Here is an 18,954-nt window from a genome sequence, read left to right as displayed (position 1 = left end):
CTAACAATAAGTATCAAGAAAGATCGCACACTGCTGCTCCTGTTATTTTTCACTTTTGGGTATTTCTTAGGAAATTTGCAGAAAAAGAAGGAATTGTCCCATGGAAAAACAGCAAGTCACCAAGTGACCCTGCACTTCTGTGTCAGATTATAATTCCTAGCTAAGGGCTTTATCCACACACATGCATCAGAGAGAGAAGTGTGAAGCCTGAGGATCTAACTTCCAATCTTACCTTTTCTGCTCAAATACCTATTAAGAAGGCAGATTACATCCAGTGTCTGTTTCAATGCCACTGGAAATTCTGGAATTAGAATCCTTTAGCACTAAAAATTACTTGTTTGGAAGCAATTACACATACTGTACTTTGTAAGTCTTGTAAATCTTCACATCTTTAATACCTGAAAACTTCCATAGTTCCCAGAGTAACCATACTACAGAGGGTGGCTTAGAACTTAGTTATGATGTTTGCTAGAAACACCTCCAAACACCCACTCTGCATATCATATGGTGGGTGCAAACTAAATGATTTCCTATTGTACATTGTTCATGTCACAGGCATAAAATTATATGAGCTTCAATCTTCAGAGTCCAAAAAAAAACCAAACCAGGAAATAGAAAAGAAAAAAAAAAAAAAAAACTAATTTAACACATCATCTTTAAGAATAAATGAGGTTACAAATCTACATTTGGAAGAACAGAATCTAGTCCATATGTACCAGATACCATTTTTTTTTCAAACTCAAACTCCGGATTCCAAAATGTATATTCTCTTCATATACTGAGGTAACAGCTTGTCAGAGAAATGTGGCAAGCAACAGCAGGACTAGCGCAGCAGATGGGTAGTATTTTTATACTGGCTTTTAAGTGATAATGTGAGTTTACATAGGGTCATCCTAAATATTGTTTAAGTGCATGGAATGACTCGAGTCACTGTCTAACCTTGAGTAGGCTGTTTTGCTTTCAGTTCTTGTCTAAATTTGCCACCATCAAGGCTTCATCAAGAAGTCTATCTTTTCTTTGAAATAAGAGCTGCACAAATTTCCCAGAACCTCTCTTTTCAGATTCTTGTACGTTTTACATTGCCATTAAAAAAAATAAAAAATAAGAAAGCTGTAAAAAACTTATCTAGTTAACACAGTGGACTAATTCAGTCTCTGTCCACAGGTCAGAAAAGAATATAAAACACTGGATGGTGAGGTTGGGAGTCCTAAGTTCTAATTCAGCTCTTCCACTAATTAGCTTCGTAGCAACTCTGAGCCTCGGTTTCCACATCTGGAAGATGTACGTACCAATAACTACTATACAGAGTTGTTGGGGTGGGAGGTGTTGAAAGGAAACCAATGTAAAACACCTACCAGAGCTTTCAGGGGTCACGTCCTTTTCTTCTGCTTGAGCCTATTTCACTTGCTGATAAAATGAACAGGTCTTAATGACCTCTAACATCAATTTCAAAAGTTGTCATGGATTCTAAATACATTCTGGGTAATCAGAGCAAAATTTTCTTTTTGTTCATTGACAAATAAGAATATACATTAATCTTAAGAAAGCCGTAAGAAACGATAACTTTTATCAATGCTTTTTCTATGCCAGTGTACCTCAGGGACATAACATGCAATATTGGAAACTGTGTCTTCCTCTAAGACAAGGCTACTCCAGTGGGGATGGGTGGGTTGAAATTGAGTAGGGTGGAGGTTTTGGGATTTCAGCATGGTATTATGTACTACTTGCTTTAAAAATCTCCTCCTCCCTCCCCCAATATAACACAACAAGAATGTAAAGCACCCAGAGGGCAGCAATTTTTATTATTGTGTTCACTTCTGGTAACCAGGGCCTAAAAGACAGACTGGCACATAGTAGGCTCTCAAAATATTTGTGGAATGATTATTGAATAAATAACAGACCCATTCAAACATGCATCTTTTCCTCTTCCCTGCTGAAAAATCATTGTTCTAAAGAGACCTGTAAGGTATGCTCTGTTTCTCAAATACGGATATACTGTGTTCAGAATTAAGCATCTTACCTAACTTTACATAGTCAGAGCAGAATCCCACCCCAGTATACCATACCCTATTCTTTCTACTAAGCCATACTGCTTTGATGAACCTTCTAAGTCTAGAGGCATGGGTCAACTCATTTGACCAAGAACAAGGCTGTGTAAATCTTTCTGGCTTTTCAAGTTCCACACCTGTAAGGACGACATGATAATACAATTGTAGTGGATTGAATTATGTCCCCCCCAAATTCATTGAAGCTTGAGTTGTATCCCCCAAATTTTATGTATTAGAAACTGGGCCCCCACTGTGATTGTTAAGAGGGCAGGAAATCCTATTACGGTAATTGAAAGGTGGATCCTTGAAGAGGTGATTGGATTGCAGGACCATGCAGTAGAGAATGGATTAAAAATGGTGGTCAGGGGCGTGGTTCTAAGGGCTTTAAAAGAAGAGGAGAGTCTATCTCTCTGCTTTCTCTGCTTCCACCATCTTGCAATGTGAGACCCCTGGGTCACTGTTGCCAACATCAGATGGACTTTGGACTTCCCAGCCTCAGAAACTATAAGCAATAAGTTTGGTTTTCTTTATAAATCACCCAGTTTCAAGTATTTTGTTATAAGCAATAGAAAGAGACTAATACAATAATCCTTAAGGGAGTCATGGATCAAATGAGATTAAGTCATAAGTTAGGTGATGTAAAAACTTGTTCTCAGGTTTTACAGTGATGTAAAAACTTGTTCTCAGGTCTCTTGACTACAAATAAAAACATGTTATTTCAGTTGGTAAGTTATAAAATACTACAGCAATTTAATAGTTACTAACATTATAATTCTTAGTTTACAAGCTTCTTGACTCAGAGAAATTATCTTATTTATCTAATAAGGAATAAATTGGACAGTACTTGATAATAGTATATGGAAAAGCTGGCATTCTGAGTTTGAATGATTAGATAAATAAGAATGACGAAATCTTGGAAGGATAAGTGTAAATGATTGCATTTCTGCTAAGACATTAGTTGTAAAATTATAGGATGGGTCAGATCCTGCCAAATAAGACAGAGGCTAAGATAAAATTATGCACTGAATGTAAAATTTCCCTAAAATGCAAAATGTATACTGTCTCCACTTACTTCTGCAACAAAACCGATCCATGTTATGAAGGAAGAGATAAGTTGGCATCAAGACATGTACTTTAAAAATTGTATTTAGGAACAAAAGAATATGTTAGCTAAGTTTAGAGAAGAAATTAAAATTTTCTAATAAACAGTACTCAGACAAGAATTACAGAAACTATGATAAAATAAAGTGATTTACCAGAACCCTTCTTTCCTTTATCCTGAAATTCCACCCTTCAGATTGTCTGAAAGATTTACATGTTCTAGAAATTAAAATCATTTTGGGTGCTATGTAGTGTTGAATGTACACAGAAAAAGAGCATGTACTATATTTACAACAATATTCACCTATATTCAGTTCCATTAACTGATAGAGAGGTTAATCAGGACACATGGCAGCAAAATCCAAATTTGAAAGAGGTAAGAGGAAAAAATAAAAACAGCACACAATCCTGGGACCCTTGATCACAATCCAGGGGCTTAATGCACTGGGTGTTGGGGGTGGTGCAAGTGGCACTTAACGTGTGGACATAGGGCATGCTCATGTCCTGCCTGCAGGTGACATTCCCACAGAATGAAAAACTCTCTTGCCCTAAATGTCAATAGGACCAGTTAAAAACCAACAGGCTATATACCCCTAACTTACTCCCCAGTTTTTAGTAATTTTAATCGCTGGTAGTACAAGGGGTCTTCAGAAAGTTCATGGAAGGATTTGTACTATCTGTTAATTACGTTTTTTCATGAACTTTTTGAAGTACCCTTGTATTTACACACTCGTTACAGGAAAAGGCAATCTTTGATCACAAAGTTCACTAACACAGAACGCAAAACAGAAGATATTGATAGTCTCAAAGGCATTTAAATTTTTTTATTGTTTCACATAACTAGAGGATTGAACCAATGGGTCAATGCATTCCCTGTCTCCTCTCTCTCTCTCTCTCACACACACACACACACCCCAACACACACATACATATACACACCCCAACACACACACACTGCAGTGGTTAAAGACCATATTCAGGAAAACGGTAAGGATAAGTATAATTTTAAAAAATTGTTTTTATCAGGCCACTAAGTAAAAGACAGTGTTAGAATACATAAGACTTGAACTTCACAGTTGATTTAATAAAGGCAGAAGTCTTTTGATAGTCAAAGAAATAGGTCAACTTGAAACCCCATGTGTGATTTTGTTTGCTTATTCCTTCGAACAAGGTTATGGGATGCTTTCTAGGATTTATGCATTTAGCAGCATACCACACGAGTAAGAAACAAATCTTCACAGAGCTTTATCTCTAAGAGGGGTGCTAAGACATATAGACAAATAACTTTAATATGAAGAACATTAAAACTTCCCTTAAGGGTGTATAATAAAGGGCAAAAGGTATTCAGAGAAAGGACAGTCACTTTTAGCTCAAGCACGTGAGAAAACTCTCAGGCAAGGTGGCACCTGAAACCAAAATTTTCCTTTTCTATTCTCACTGTGGCTCTGTCCAGTTATAGCATGCGGCAATATGCAGCATGTAATAGACTTAGTATGCTTACCAGGTTACATTTAATAGTATATATTCTACGTCCAACTTCATTACAATACTTTACAAGATCATTTGCCCCAATTATAGTCCTGAAAAAAATTCTGCTGAAGACACAAATGAAACTATTTTGCATTTTCCCACTTACTATAGCTTTTCTTACTGTGTCAGAAAATGGTATAATAGCATTGTGTTCTGAAAATATGCATGATACATATCATGTGTATACATACCAATGTAGCCAACCCACCTGCTGCAGTTTTGCTGAAATGTCCTTTATACTTAATACAAAAAAATTAGGTTTAGTGGCTGGCTGGTCAGCTCAGTTGGTTAGAGTGCAGTGTTGGTAACAACAAGGTGAAGGGCTCAGATCCCCATAGTAGCTAGCGGGGGGGCGGGGGGAGGAAGAATAACAAAAACTTGTTTGAGTTTATCAGCTTGTTTGAGTTTGTCTTTAACATTTTGGGTACAAAGAAATTTGAAGGCAAAAAATAAGGCCTAAAGCCTCCTGTGGAAACATTTCATTTATCTAACAGCTTGAAATCTTTACTGTGACACTCTCCCCATCCCTTTCTAGAGTTTGTATACTACAATTAAAGGAAATATAAAAACTAAATGCCAGGTCCTTTAATTAGATCTGAGAAGCCTGCACATAAAACATTCATGGAGCTTCCATACACATACAGACCACTGCATAGGTTCACATTCACATAAAGATACCTTCCAGTGATTTTCATCCTACCTCCCCAGTTTTTCATGGGTTTTTTTTCTGCCCTCTTGTTTCTTCTTTCCTTGTGTTTTTTCAGGGGACTTGTACTGTCTTCTGTTCTGCTTGATGACACTTTGTCAATTAGATGCATTCTGTTCAGTTCAGTTCATTAAATTCAGATAACCCACCATTCTTGCAAGCTGACTGATGTTTATTAATGTAACATGCAACAGGTAATACAGAAAGGAATTCGAGCTTTTCTTTGCATTGCTCAGACATACAGTAATACAGTGCATCTTCATTTCATCAGGGGCTTTAAAATATTATTTACATACTTAAAGATTTCTTGAAAGTCACATGTCTGAGATATTCAGGAATGTGTGCATTGCACAAAGATAAATCAGATATATGCAATATGCTGATTCGCACATCCCTAAATAGCTTTAGTTTTTGTGCCTGTATTGTGGGGGGATGGAGAAGGGAAGGGACAGGGAAGAAGCAATAAAAAGCTCTTTATGTAATTGGGTACTTAATAAGATATTTTGAATTAACAGCTACAATAATATTAACCTTTAAGTTTAAATAATAAGAGCAATTTTCAGAGTATTTTCCTTTTATTTTTTATCTCATTAAGCTAGGTTTTTCCACTGTGCCTTTCTGAAGAACAAAACAAACAGAAATGAAACAAATACCGATTAATCTATCAGATCTCAGTCACTTACACAGCCTGGCCAGCAGGAAGGATTTCCAAGTGCATGCAATGAAAGACCAACTTAAACTCAGAAAAGTGTGCAGTATGTAGGACACCTCTGACTCCCTCAAATATTAATAACTGGTTGTTACCATTGAGCCCATTAAGATGAAGATATTTAGAAGCAACCCAATAATGGCATATCACTTTAAGATAAATAAGGCTAGCAACTTTAATTCAAGAAACATTGCTTAAATGCCTATTATCTGCTGAGTGCTCTTAGAGTCTATGAGATAAATGCCCCCCTCTTAGGGAGATACAGTTTAGGAAGAAATAAACAAGCACCATGTTTGCATAGCCAGGAGAAATTACTTAAATATTTTTATTGTTCATATAAAAAGAGGATTGAGCCATCAACTCTCCCTGTTTTTCCTTTTTCTCTCTTCTCTTTCTGGCCACACTAATAACAGTTGTTGAAATGTTAGCATGTGTTGGGGGCAAGATGGCGGCGGCTGTGGCGGCTGGCGCGGAGTAGCTGAGGTGGAAAAGGTGGCCACTGGGCCTCAGGCAGCCGGGAAACTTGTGGACCTTCCTCTGGCCATCTCTTAAGGGAGGACTGCTGCTGCTGGCCGGTCGTGGGGGCTCAACGCCACTTTGCCCCCCGGCAGGAGAGGCTGCCTCATTTACAGGCAACAGCTTTGAAGTGTGGAGCAGGAAAAGAACTGATTCTTAGCTGCAAAAGCGAGTCTTGAAACAGGGAACACGGCGCCAGGGCTGCTGTGGACGCAGCCAGGATCCCGGAGGCTGGGGCCGCACTGAAGGCGGCCAGCTGCCCTATTCAGGATTCGAGGTTTCAGGCCGGCATTAAAGAAGATTCCTGGGAGCGCCCGAGCGGCGCCGCGACTGAACAGCCCGAGGCGGCAGCGCCGAGAACACGGAAGGCAACAAACCAGAGACAGAGCGAGCGCCCGACCTGGCACAGCACTGTGAGTGATCCCTGGCACAGCTCTGTTCGGGGGGTAGATGCCCACGCGGCTTCCGCCTGCACCACCAGGCCACTCACTGCCCCGGTGCTGCCTCCATTTTCCCAGGGGCGGGCAGCTCCGCCCTGCTCGGCCATCACTGAGCCCATTTGCTTGGCCTGGCGCGGGGCTTTCCGGACCCTGCGGGCCGGCCTCCTCTCCCACTCCCTCCCCAACTCCCTCCGCGGTTCTCTGGTGGGGCTGGGGGTGTGGGGCATCCCGACCAGTATTGGGAGGGCTAGGAAGTACGGGCAGGCCGACTGTCACTCCACCACACCCTGGACTCCGGCCCAGGTAAACTTCCTGTTACTGGGAGGCAGATACCATCTCTGCGACCACCAGTTTGGAAAAAAGCCTAACGAATTTCTGGTTGGGAATAGTGTGGTAGGAGAGTTCCCAGGTCCGCTTGAACCTGCCGGAGAGCAGGCTGCAGGCGGGCACTAGACTCGGTTTATACCAGGGGGATACAAAGGTGAACAAGACCCGAGAAAGATCTACACAGTGCTACAAAGGCACCCAGAGAGACCGGTCGTCTGTGCCTAGCAGAAACCTGGTAGACTTCCTGGGCGAGGCGGTGCTGAGCAGGGTCTTGAAAGCCCAGCTGATAGACGAGGGGTGCAGAAGACACACCCCAGTCCAGCACAGTGTGCACAGAGGGGGGAGACGTGCGGCCAGGGAGGCGGAGACTCGACAGAAACCACACACCCGGTGGGGTCGCCACTGCACGATCTAACAGCCTGGGCCAGAGCACACGGAACGGGGAGAAGTCCTGTACAGAAAGTGAAAGCTCAACAGAGATCACACACCCTGTGGTACGTGATCCACCAGCCTAGCAGAGTACAAGCTGACCAGAAAGGTGGATCCCCGGAGAAGCCCAAGACCCGAGGCAACCACACACACAAGACACTAGAGGCCAACTGAGCAGTCACGGCGGGAGCCATACCAAATTGGCAACCACAGCAACATCCTAGTTAGTCATTAGTCTCAAACCGGTGGACTGTGAAACCCCCTGCCACAATGAATAAACACCAAAAAAAAGACACCAGAAATACAAAAAATCAAGAAAGTACACCACCAAAAGTTAATAAATCTCATACTCTAGATCCTATAGAACAAGAAGCCCTTGAAATAACTGACAAGGAATTTCGAGTGATAATTCTAAGGAAACTGAATGAGATACAAGAAAACTCAGCTAGACATCATGATGAAATGAGGAAAAGTATACAGGATCTGAAAGAGGAAATATACAAGGAAATCAATGTCCTGAAAAAAAATGTAGCAGAACTTGCTGAACTGAAGAAGTTATTCAGCGAAATAAAAAACACAACGGAGAGTTTAACCAGCAGGCTTGTCGAAGTTGAAGAGAGAACCTCTGAACTTGAAGATGGGCTGTTTGAAATAACACAAGCAGACAAAAAGAAAGAAAAAAGAATCAAGGACATGGAAGAAAATCTGAGAGAGATATCAGACAACCTCAAGCGCTCAAATATCCGAGTCATGGGTATTCCAGAAGGGGAGGAAAATGGAGATTCCATTGAAAACATATTCAACAAAATAGTGGCAGAAAACTTCCCAGGTATAGGAAAAATCACAGATCTCCAGATCCAGGAAGCTCAACGATCTCCAAACGTATTCAACCCAAAAAGGCCTTCTCCAAGACATGTCATAGTCAAATTGGCAAAACTCAGAGACAAAGAGAGAATCTTAAAAGCTGCAAGAGAGAAGCATCAAATCACCTATAAGGGAGCCCCAATCAGGTTAACATCAGACTTTTCATCACAAACCCTAAAAGCTAGAAAGGAATGGGATGATATTTTCAAAATACTAAAAGACAAAGATTGCCAGCCAAGAATACTCTACCCTGCAAGGCTATCCTTCCGAAATGAGGGGCAAATAGTATATTTCTCAGACAAACAAAAACTGCGGGAGTTCACTACCACAAGACCACCCTTACAAGAAATCCTCAAGGGAGTACTGGGTTTGGTTCCTGAAAAATAACTACCACTGCCATAAAAACCTAAAAAAAACCTAAACCCGCTAGTACAATAAAAATGGCATTCATGAAGAGAAAACAAGCTAACAAAAACACTATCTACAACCTAAGGAACCAACAAACAAAGAAACCAAACAGTAAATCAGAAAGCAAGGAACAAAAGACACCTAAGACAACCAAACAACCAATAAAATGCTAGGAATAAATCAACACCTTTCAATAACAACTCTTAATGTAAAAGGCTTAAATTCCCCAATTAAAAGACACAGATTGGCTGACTGGATCAAAAAGCAGGACCCAACTATATGCTGCCTACAAGAGACCCACCTCACCCATAAAGATTCACACAGACTAAGAGTGAAAGGATGGAAAAAGATTTACCATGCAAACAGAAAAGAAAAACGAGCTGGAGTGGCTATTCTTATATCTGACAAAATAGACTTTAAACTAAAAACCATAAAAAGAGACAATGAGGGACACTACTTAATGATAAAAGGACTGATCCATCAAGAAGACATAACAATCATAAATATGTACGCACCCAATGTTGGAGCAGCCAGATTTATAAAACAAACTCTATTAGACCTAAAGAAGGAAATAAACACTAATACCATAATAGCAGGGGACCTGAACACTCCACTGTCAATATTAGACAGATCATCTAGGCAAAGAATCAGTAGAGAAATACAAGATCTAAACAAGACTCTAGACCAATTGGAATTGGCAGATATCTACAGAACATTCCACCCAACAACCTCAGAATATTCATTCTTCTCATCAGCACATGGATCATTTTCCAGGATAGATCACATATTAGGTCACAAATCAAGTCTCAATAAATTCAAAAAAATTGGAATTATCCCATGTATCTTCTCAGACCACAATGGATTAAAACTAGAAATTAATAACAAACAAAACTCTGGAAACTATACAAACACATGGAAATTAAACAGCATTCTACTTAATGACATATGGGTCCAAGAAGAAATCAAGCAGGAAATCAAAAAGTTTATTGAAACTAATGAAAACAATGATACATCATACCAAAACCTGTGGGATACTGCAAAAGCAGTATTGAGGGGAAAATTTATTGCATTAAATGCTCACTTCAGAAGAATGGAAAGATGGCAAGTGAACAACCTAACACTTCACCTTAAAGAACTAGAAAAACAAGAACAATCCAAACCTAAAGTTAGCAGACGGAAAGAAATCATTAAGATCAGAGCAGAACTGAATGAAATTGAAAACCAAAAAACAATTCAAAAGATCAACGAATCAAAAAGTTGGTTTTTTGAAAAGATAAATAAAATTGACAAACCATTAGCATGGCTAACAAAAAAAAGAAGAGAGAAGACTCAAATAACAAAAATTAGAAATGAAAAAGGCGATATTACAACTGATTCATCTGAAATACAAGGAATCATTCGAGACTACTATAAACAACTATACGCCAACAAATTTGAAAATCTGGAGGAAATGGATAAATTTCTGGACACACACAAGCTCCCAAAACTGAACCGTGAAGACGTAGAAAATTTGAACAGACCAATAACAATAAAGGAGATTGAAGCTGTTATCAGAAGGCTCCCAACAAAGAAAAGCCCAGGACCAGATGGATTCACAGCAGAATTTTACCAAACATTCAAAGAGGAATTGACACCGATTCTTTACAAACTATTCCAAAAGATTGAAACGGACGCAAATCTCCCAAACTCATTCTATGAAGCAAACATCATCCTGATACCAAAACCAGGTAAAGATATAACCAAAAAAGAAAACTACAGGCCGATATCCTTGATGAATATAGATGCAAAAATCCTCACTAAAATACTAGCAAACAGAATACAGCAACACATACGAAAAATTATTCATCACGATCAAGTGGGATTCATCCCAGGGATGCAAGGTTGGTTCAACATACGCAAATCAATAAATGTGATACACCATATTAATAAACTCAAACACAAGGACCATATGATCATCTCTATAGATGCTGAAAAAGCATTTGATAAAGTTCAGCACTCATTCATGACAAAGACCCTCTATAAGTTAGGTATAGAGGGAAAGTATCTCAACATAATTAAAGCCATATATGCCAAACCCACTGCCAATATCATCCTGAATGGGGAAAAGCTGAAAGCTTTTCCTTTAAGAACAGGCACTAGACAAGGATGCCCACTCTCACCACTCCTATTCAACATAGTGTTGGAAGTACTAGCCAGAGCAATCAGAGAAGAGAAGGAAATAAAGGGCATCCAGATTGGAAAAGATGAAGTCAAACTGTCCCTGTTTGCAGATGACATGATCCTATATATCGAACAGCCTAAAACCTCTACAAAAAAACTGTTGGAATTGATAAATGATTTCAGCACAGTAGCAGGATACAAAATCAACACACAAAAATCAGTAGCATTTCTTTTCTCCAATAGTGAACATGCAGAAGGAGAAATCAAGAAAGCCTGCCCATTTACAATAGCCACCAAAAAAATAAAATACTTAGGAATTGAGTTAACCAAGGAGGTGAAAAATCTCTATAATGAAAACTACAAACCACTGCTGAGAGAAATTAGAGAGGATACAAGAAGATGGAAAGATATTCCATGCTCTTGGATTGGAAGAATCAACATAGTGAAAATGTCCATACTACCCAAAGTGATATACAAATTCAATGCAATCCCCATCAAAATTCCAAAGACATTTTTCTCAGAAATGGAAAAAACTATTCAGACATTTATATGGAACAATAAAAGACCACGAATAGCCAAAGCAATGCTCAGCAAAAAAAATAAAGCTGGAGGCATAACACTACCTGACTTTAAGCTATACTACAAAGCTATAATAACCAAAACAGTATGGTACTGGCATAAAAACAGACACACTGACCAATGGAATAGAATAGAGAATCCAGAAATCAACCCACACACTTACTTCCATCTGATCTTTGACAAAGGCACCAAGCCTATTCACTGGGGAAGGGACTGCCTCTTCAGCAAGTGGTGCTGGGATAACTGGATATCCATATGCAGGAGAATGAAACTAGATCCATACCTCTCACCGTATACTAAAATCAACTCAAAATGGATTAACGATTTAAATATACACCCTGAGACAATAAAACTTCTTAAAGAAAACATAGGAGAAACACTTCAGGAAATAGGACTGGGCACAGACTTCATGAATACGACCCCAAAAGCACGGGCAACCAAAGGAAAAATAAACAAATGGGATTATATCAAACTAAAAAGCTTCTGCACAGCAAAAGAAACAATTAAAAGAGTTAAAAGACAACCAACAGAGTGGGAGAAAATATTTGCAAAATATACATCTGACAAAGGATTAATATCCAGAATATATAAGGAACTCAAGCAACTTTACAAGAAGAAAACAAGCAACCCAATTAAAAAATGGGCAAAAGAGCTAAGTAGGCATTTCTCTAAGGAAGATATCCAAATGGCCAACAGACATATGAAAAAATGCTCAACATCACTCAGCATCCGGGAAATGCAAATCAAAACCACATTGAGATACCATCTAACCCCAGTTAGGATGGCTAAAATCCAAAAGACTATTAACGATAAATGCTGGCGAGGCTGCGGAGAAAAAGGAACTCTCATACATTGTTGGTGGGACTGCAAAATGGTGCAGCCTCTATGGAAAATGGTATGGAGGTTCCTTAAACAATTGCAAATAGATCTACCATACGACCCAGCCATCCCACTGTTGGGAATATACCCAGAGGAATGGAAATCATCAAGTCGAAGGTATACCTGTTCCCCAATGTTCATCGCAGCACTCTTTACAATAGCCAAGAGTTGGAACCAGCCCAAATGCCCATCATCAGATGAGTGGATACGGAAAATGTGGTACATCTACACAATGGAATACTACTCAGCTATAAAAACGAATGAAATACTGCCATTTGCAACAACATGGATGGACCTTGAGAGAATTATATTAAGTGAAACAAGTCAGGCACAGAAAGAGAAATACCACATGTTCTCACTTATTGGAGGGAGCTAAAAATTAATATATAAATTCACACACACACATACACACACACACACACAAACCGGGGCGGGGGGGGGAAGAAGATATAACAACCACAATTATTTGAAGTTGATACAACAAGCAAACAGAAAGGACATTGTTGGGGGGGAGGGGGGGAGGGAGAAGGGAGGGAGGTTTTGGTGATGGGGAGCAATAATCAGCTACAATGTATATCGACAAAATAAAATTTAAAAAAAAAAAAAAAAAAAAAAAAAAAAAAAAAGAAATGTTAGCATGTATGTTCAAGTGCACTGCAGTAATAGTCAAAACTTTTGCTTCAGATTAAAAAAAAAAAAAAGAATTAAGCATTCACTGAGCATCAGAGTATTCTTTTTATCCCCCGAAAGCCACTATTTGTTACATAAAAGAAAGAAAAAGGGATAAAGAGTTTCCTAAGAATAATTAGATGTCCTCAAGTTAGTCTTTCAAGCCCATTTCAAGACAAGGTATAGACGGTAGAGAATGCAATGAAGCCAACGCAGTTGGTGAAAATCACACCTTCATCAAGAGAGTGAAAAGAAAAGCCACAGGTTGGAAGAAAATTTTTATAAAAGACACATCTGATAAAGCACCATTATCCAAAATATACAAAAAACTCTTAAGACTTAACAATAATAATTTAAAAACTGTTAAAAATGGGCAGAATACCTGGACAGACACCTCACCAAAGGAAGATATACGGATGGAAAATAAACATATGAAAAGATGCTTAACATCATATGTCATCAGGGAATTGCAGATTAAAACAACAATGTTATACCACTACAAGATTATTAGAAGAGCCAAAATCCAAAACGCTGGCAATGCTGATATTGACAGCACCAAATGCTGGCAAGGATGTGGAGCAACAGGAACTCTCCTTCATTGCAGGTGGGAATGCAACATGGTACAGTCACTTTGGAAGACAATTTAGAAGTTTCTTACAAAATTAAACATACTCAACATACTCTTACCCTATGATCTGGCAAACACATTTCTTGTTAGTTACCCAAATAAGTTGAAAATATATGTCCACACAAAAACCTGCACATGGATGTTTATAGCAGCTTTATTCATAATTACCAAAACTTGGAAGCAACTAAGATGTCCTTCAGTAGGTGAATGGATAAATACACAATGGTACATACATAGAATGGAATATTATTCAGCATTAAAAAGAAATGGGCTATCAAGCCATAAAAAGACATGGAGGAACCTTAAATGCACTCATATAATATTCAGTGAAAGAAGCTAATCTGAAAAGATTACGTACTGTAGAATTCTAACTATACGACATTCTGGAAAAAGCAAAATCATGGAGACAGTAAAAACTGCAGTGGTTGCCAGGGGTTAGAGGAAAGGAGAGATGTATGGGCAGAGCACAGAGGATTTTCCGTGTAGTAAAATGACTCTATGATACAATAGTGGACAAATGTCATTACGCATTTGTCAAAACCTATAGAATGTAAAACATGAAGAGTGAACTCTAATGTAAAATAGGGACTTTAGGTGATAATGATGTGTCAATATATGTTCATTAGTTGTAACAAATGTGCCACTCTGGTGGGGGATGCTTTCCATTCGTGGGGACAGGAGATATATCGAAACTCTCTTATACTTTCTGCTCAGTTTTACTGTGAACCTAAAACTTACTCTTAAAAATAAAGCCTATTTAGAACACACACACACACACACACACACACACACACACACACACACACACACACCTTTGGAAATCTGCTTTGCACTGGAAAGAACAAGAAGTCCTATGATCCTTAGTTTAATAGCCTAAAATAATTGAAAGAAAGGGGTTTTAAGACAAATGATGGATTTGATTTTTAATTCTGATTTTAACTAGCTGTTTAAACAACCCTCCTAACAATCAACTTTTGCATGTATAAAATGGTACCAAACACCTACCTGAAAGGAGTTTGGTGAGCATGAGAAAGAGATATGGAGACATGCTCCAAGCACTTTAATGCACATACACATTATTGAATGGTTCTGCTTTTAGGTGGGTTGAAGCAGCTTCCTTAAATAATTGGCTCCAAAGATCTAAGGTTTTCGGTTTGCATATGCAAAAATAACAGAAGGATGCTGCTGCATTCATTGTGGGGAAATAAAATTGGGGGGAGGAGTGACAGCCCTGTGATTGGTGGCCTTAGAAGCATTTTCTCATATCATGAGGAAAGGGGCAGAAGAAGGGAGGTTGAGAATGTAAAACAGAGAAACATGTACAAGTATGTGAGTTGTGCTATGTGCCATTCCATTTCACTTATTCTCACATCCTTATGCTTTAGAAGACCCAACCAATGTAGCCCAGAATGAGGTCATTCCTGTTAAATGTTAAGTGAAAACCATTCGGGTAAGAGATGAAGAATGAGAAGGAAAGAAATTGAGAACAATAAGGATTAAAGGGAGGGGCCAAATGCATTGCAAAATCCTTTCCAGCTCTCAAATGCTATGGGTGTGTGTGTGTGTGTGTGTGTGTGTGTGTGTGTGTGTGTGTGCGCGTGCGTTTGTGCGTGCACGCATGTGTGGTGTGTAGGGTACAATCCACAAGCAGAACCAATAATATAAAAATTGAATAAGCAAATACGTTATCTATCTGGGTAATGGGTTCCATGCAAGGAGCCTGAGGGAGAGAACCCTTGCCAGGCCATGAGATGGTGCAAGGATTTGTAGCCATCTGTGGGAAGTGAGGAGCAAGACAGTGGCTGCACTACTGTGTTCCAGTGGGGCCTGTCCCCAAGCTAACAACTCCCCTGCTTGCCTACCAGACTCCAACTTTGGAAAACAAGTGAGGAAATGTTTGTTGAATGAATGGCAGAAAGATATGTAAAAGGCACCCTAGATTCCTTTGTTAGCAACTTGTGAGCTTCATAGATAACCATATATACTAGCTTACTTGATGGTTACACAGAAAATGTCCCAGGGCAAAGATGAGTATTCATATTTATAGATCCAAAACTGAGATTCTGAAAGAAAATGTAAAATGCGAAGATTGCCTGCTAGAAAGCAACTGAGACCAGGCCTACTGGCTTTGCTGACAGTGTTTAATCCACTCTATCATATTCCAGTCACCTGTATCCAGCAATCATTAAGTCTGTGGGAGACAGAGAAATGTATCGTACATAACCAATCTAATGCTGAAGAAATAATTATCCCTGATACGTAACAAGTTATTTTATGCCATAAAGAATCCATCAAGTTACATATTGTGAGTATGTGTTAACATTTATTAAGCATGTAAACTATATTTGGAAACATAAAGTTGAGATGCAGAATCACCTGCCAGCTCTGTGGTCACTAAGAGCACCTTTTATTTCCTGAAAGGACATTAAAAATCTCCAAGTCACTCCAGCATTATTTCACTAAGTCTGCTCTTGAAACTTTCAAACCTAAATGTTGTGTAGAAATGGGGCCCTGAAGGATCATCAAGTAACTCTTTTGGCTCAAAGGCAAACATAATTAACCTAAAACACCAGGTCAGCAGGCCAGCCATAAAGACAGCAGAAAAGACCAGACTGTCATACCTTCTGGAGTACTCTGGGGACTCGAAGATAATGTCCACTGAAAGACCACTTCCCTAATTTTGGAGGGAGATGGGTTAAATGCTCCCCAAAGCAGGAGGCTCTAAAAAGTCAAAAACACATACAGAGGCATATCTATCTTTTGTATTATCAATTCACAGATAATGTCTAAGATTTATACATCCAAAGATAAAAACATGCGTTTTTTTTTGAAACAGGGAGCTATGCAAACACCAGGGAGAAGCAGCTAAGAGACTCTTTTGTGAAATAGGGGTGGAGAGGGGAGAAGGGAGAGGGGAGGGGCAGGAGAGGTTTATTTTATACTGGCTAGTCCTATTAGCTCGTTACTCTAGTAATGTATATTACTTTAATTAGAAAATAACTTGAGAAATATGGAACATTTAACCATATGTTTAAATGACAAGAACATTTGCTACTCATTCATCAGCATTGTCACCGTATTGATTAGCAATATATCAGATAACCCCAAGGTGGTCAAGGAGTTCAAAGGCTGATAGGGACATTAAGATTTCACACATCTAAGCTGCACCATTATATATTTTTATGTGCCACATTTCAGTTTACAGAACCCACTCTCATAATGCTATAAGACAGGGCCAATAAAGTGTTCTAGGCGGGCAAAGGAAGAAATTATTATTTCGATCTGAAAGAATCTGTGAGGGTGTCATAGATATAGTGTTTTTGAGCTTACTTAGATTTTTTTTTTTTTTTATTTTTTATAAAGCACTCTCTACAGAAGGACAATCTTATTAAAAGCAGAGTAATGAATGTAATGGGTTAGTGTGTGGGGGGACCGGCTCTTCCTTTCGATTGGGTAAACTGCAGGATTCATGAAAGAATGCTGGGAGAAAAGACTGGAAAGGTTAATAAAAAAAAAAAAAGTCCATGGATATCCATGGATAACAAGCTCTGGAATACACACGATCTCATAATCTTGGGAAGCTGATCAAAGATAAATTAATGAATAGCAGAGTGACAAACCAAAATGAAACGGGCTTATAAAATATAAGGAAACTAGTGGTAAAGCTAAATTTATACCAGCCTGTGATCAATGATTTATAATATCAAGGAAAGCCAAGTATAGCAAATAAAATAAGGGCAAAAATTTTGAAATTAAAGTTGTAATGATAGTCATACAATTCTATGCCTTTTTATATTGTTTCTTATCCAGATCAAAGTAAAACTGTACTAAATGTCTTATACCTTGATAGGTCTTGGGAACTTAAACATCACTACCATTTTAAGGAAAATGTGCACACTGGAGGGGAAAGAAGAGAAAATATCCTCAGACTACTTAAAACTCCCAAACGATTGAGCAATTAACAGCAAAATTGAATACTTAAAAAATATTCCATGGAAATAGGCCAGTATGGACTCTATTTGGAAAGCCCTGTGAGAAAGTAGGGATCAAGTATTATCTTTAAAGGAGGTAACAGAACCTCCTTTTCAAGAGCTATTGAATGAGTGGATAGCTAGAAGCAGGATCACATAGTAGAAAGAGCAAGTGATATCGGAAAGCTCAGGCTTGAATTCTCACTTCACAATTCATTGGTCCTGTGATCCTGAGCAGGTCCCCTCTTTAATCCTGTTTCCTCATCTATTTCACAGAGCTGTTGTGAACCCCCCAGTGGCATACTTCAGGTGAATGTACAATGCCAATGTCAGGTATTATGCACTATTATTTCCTCAAGCGGGACACATTCATACAACCTTGAATCTAAATGGAGAAAATGAGTGTGACTTGATTCCCAATCTAGCCAGCGGGAAAGTCATGTGGAGAGCAAGGACGCCAAAATCCCTCCAGATTTAACTGTTAGGAATGGTTTACCTGTCAATAATACAAGGACACTGCCTGATGTCATTTGCTATAATTTGGCAAAAACAGAAGCTTAGCCGCAAGGCCTTGGCAGGTGAGTAAAAAGGTTGTTGCTGTTTTTTTCCAGCACTTGGTTTTTAAATGTAATTGTTTGTTTGCTTTTTTCGAGTCTACACAATCTGTTCTTTGATTTGGGATCTCAAACAGTTTGCTATTGCTTCACGGCTTTGAAGATCAACTTTAAGAAATGAAACCAACTTGCTGTCACAGACTGTGAGCGTTAAGGCGCCAATTTTGTAGGCATAGCAAGTGGAAGGGGGTGCTCAGGCTTGACTTCAGGACACTCACGCTGAGTCTAGGCAGCACCTGGGTACTCCTGGGCCTGGGCCTTCTTATTAAAAATCAGCATTTTCTAAAAGTGAGATTTTCACTGCTTGCTATTTGCACAAGGAAGCACTAAAGTCACTGTTAAAAGCTGTATACAGAGGGTTTTGACTCAAAAGTTC

The 18,954-nt window shown here is 39.0% G+C and overlaps 1 protein-coding gene across 10 annotated transcripts in view; it reads right to left on the bottom strand.

Annotated features, from left to right (window-relative positions):
• The window catches only part of LPP (LIM domain containing preferred translocation partner in lipoma), a 670,167-nt gene that overhangs the window by 195,585 nt on the left and 455,628 nt on the right, over positions 1 to 18,954 (bottom strand). The gene's annotated exons all lie outside the window — the stretch shown is intronic.

Source organism: Cynocephalus volans, chromosome 1, assembly GCF_027409185.1.
Source record: "Cynocephalus volans isolate mCynVol1 chromosome 1, mCynVol1.pri, whole genome shotgun sequence".
Lineage (NCBI taxonomy): Eukaryota > Metazoa > Chordata > Mammalia > Dermoptera > Cynocephalidae > Cynocephalus > Cynocephalus volans.
This window is presented reverse-complemented; position numbering and strand designations above follow the sequence as displayed.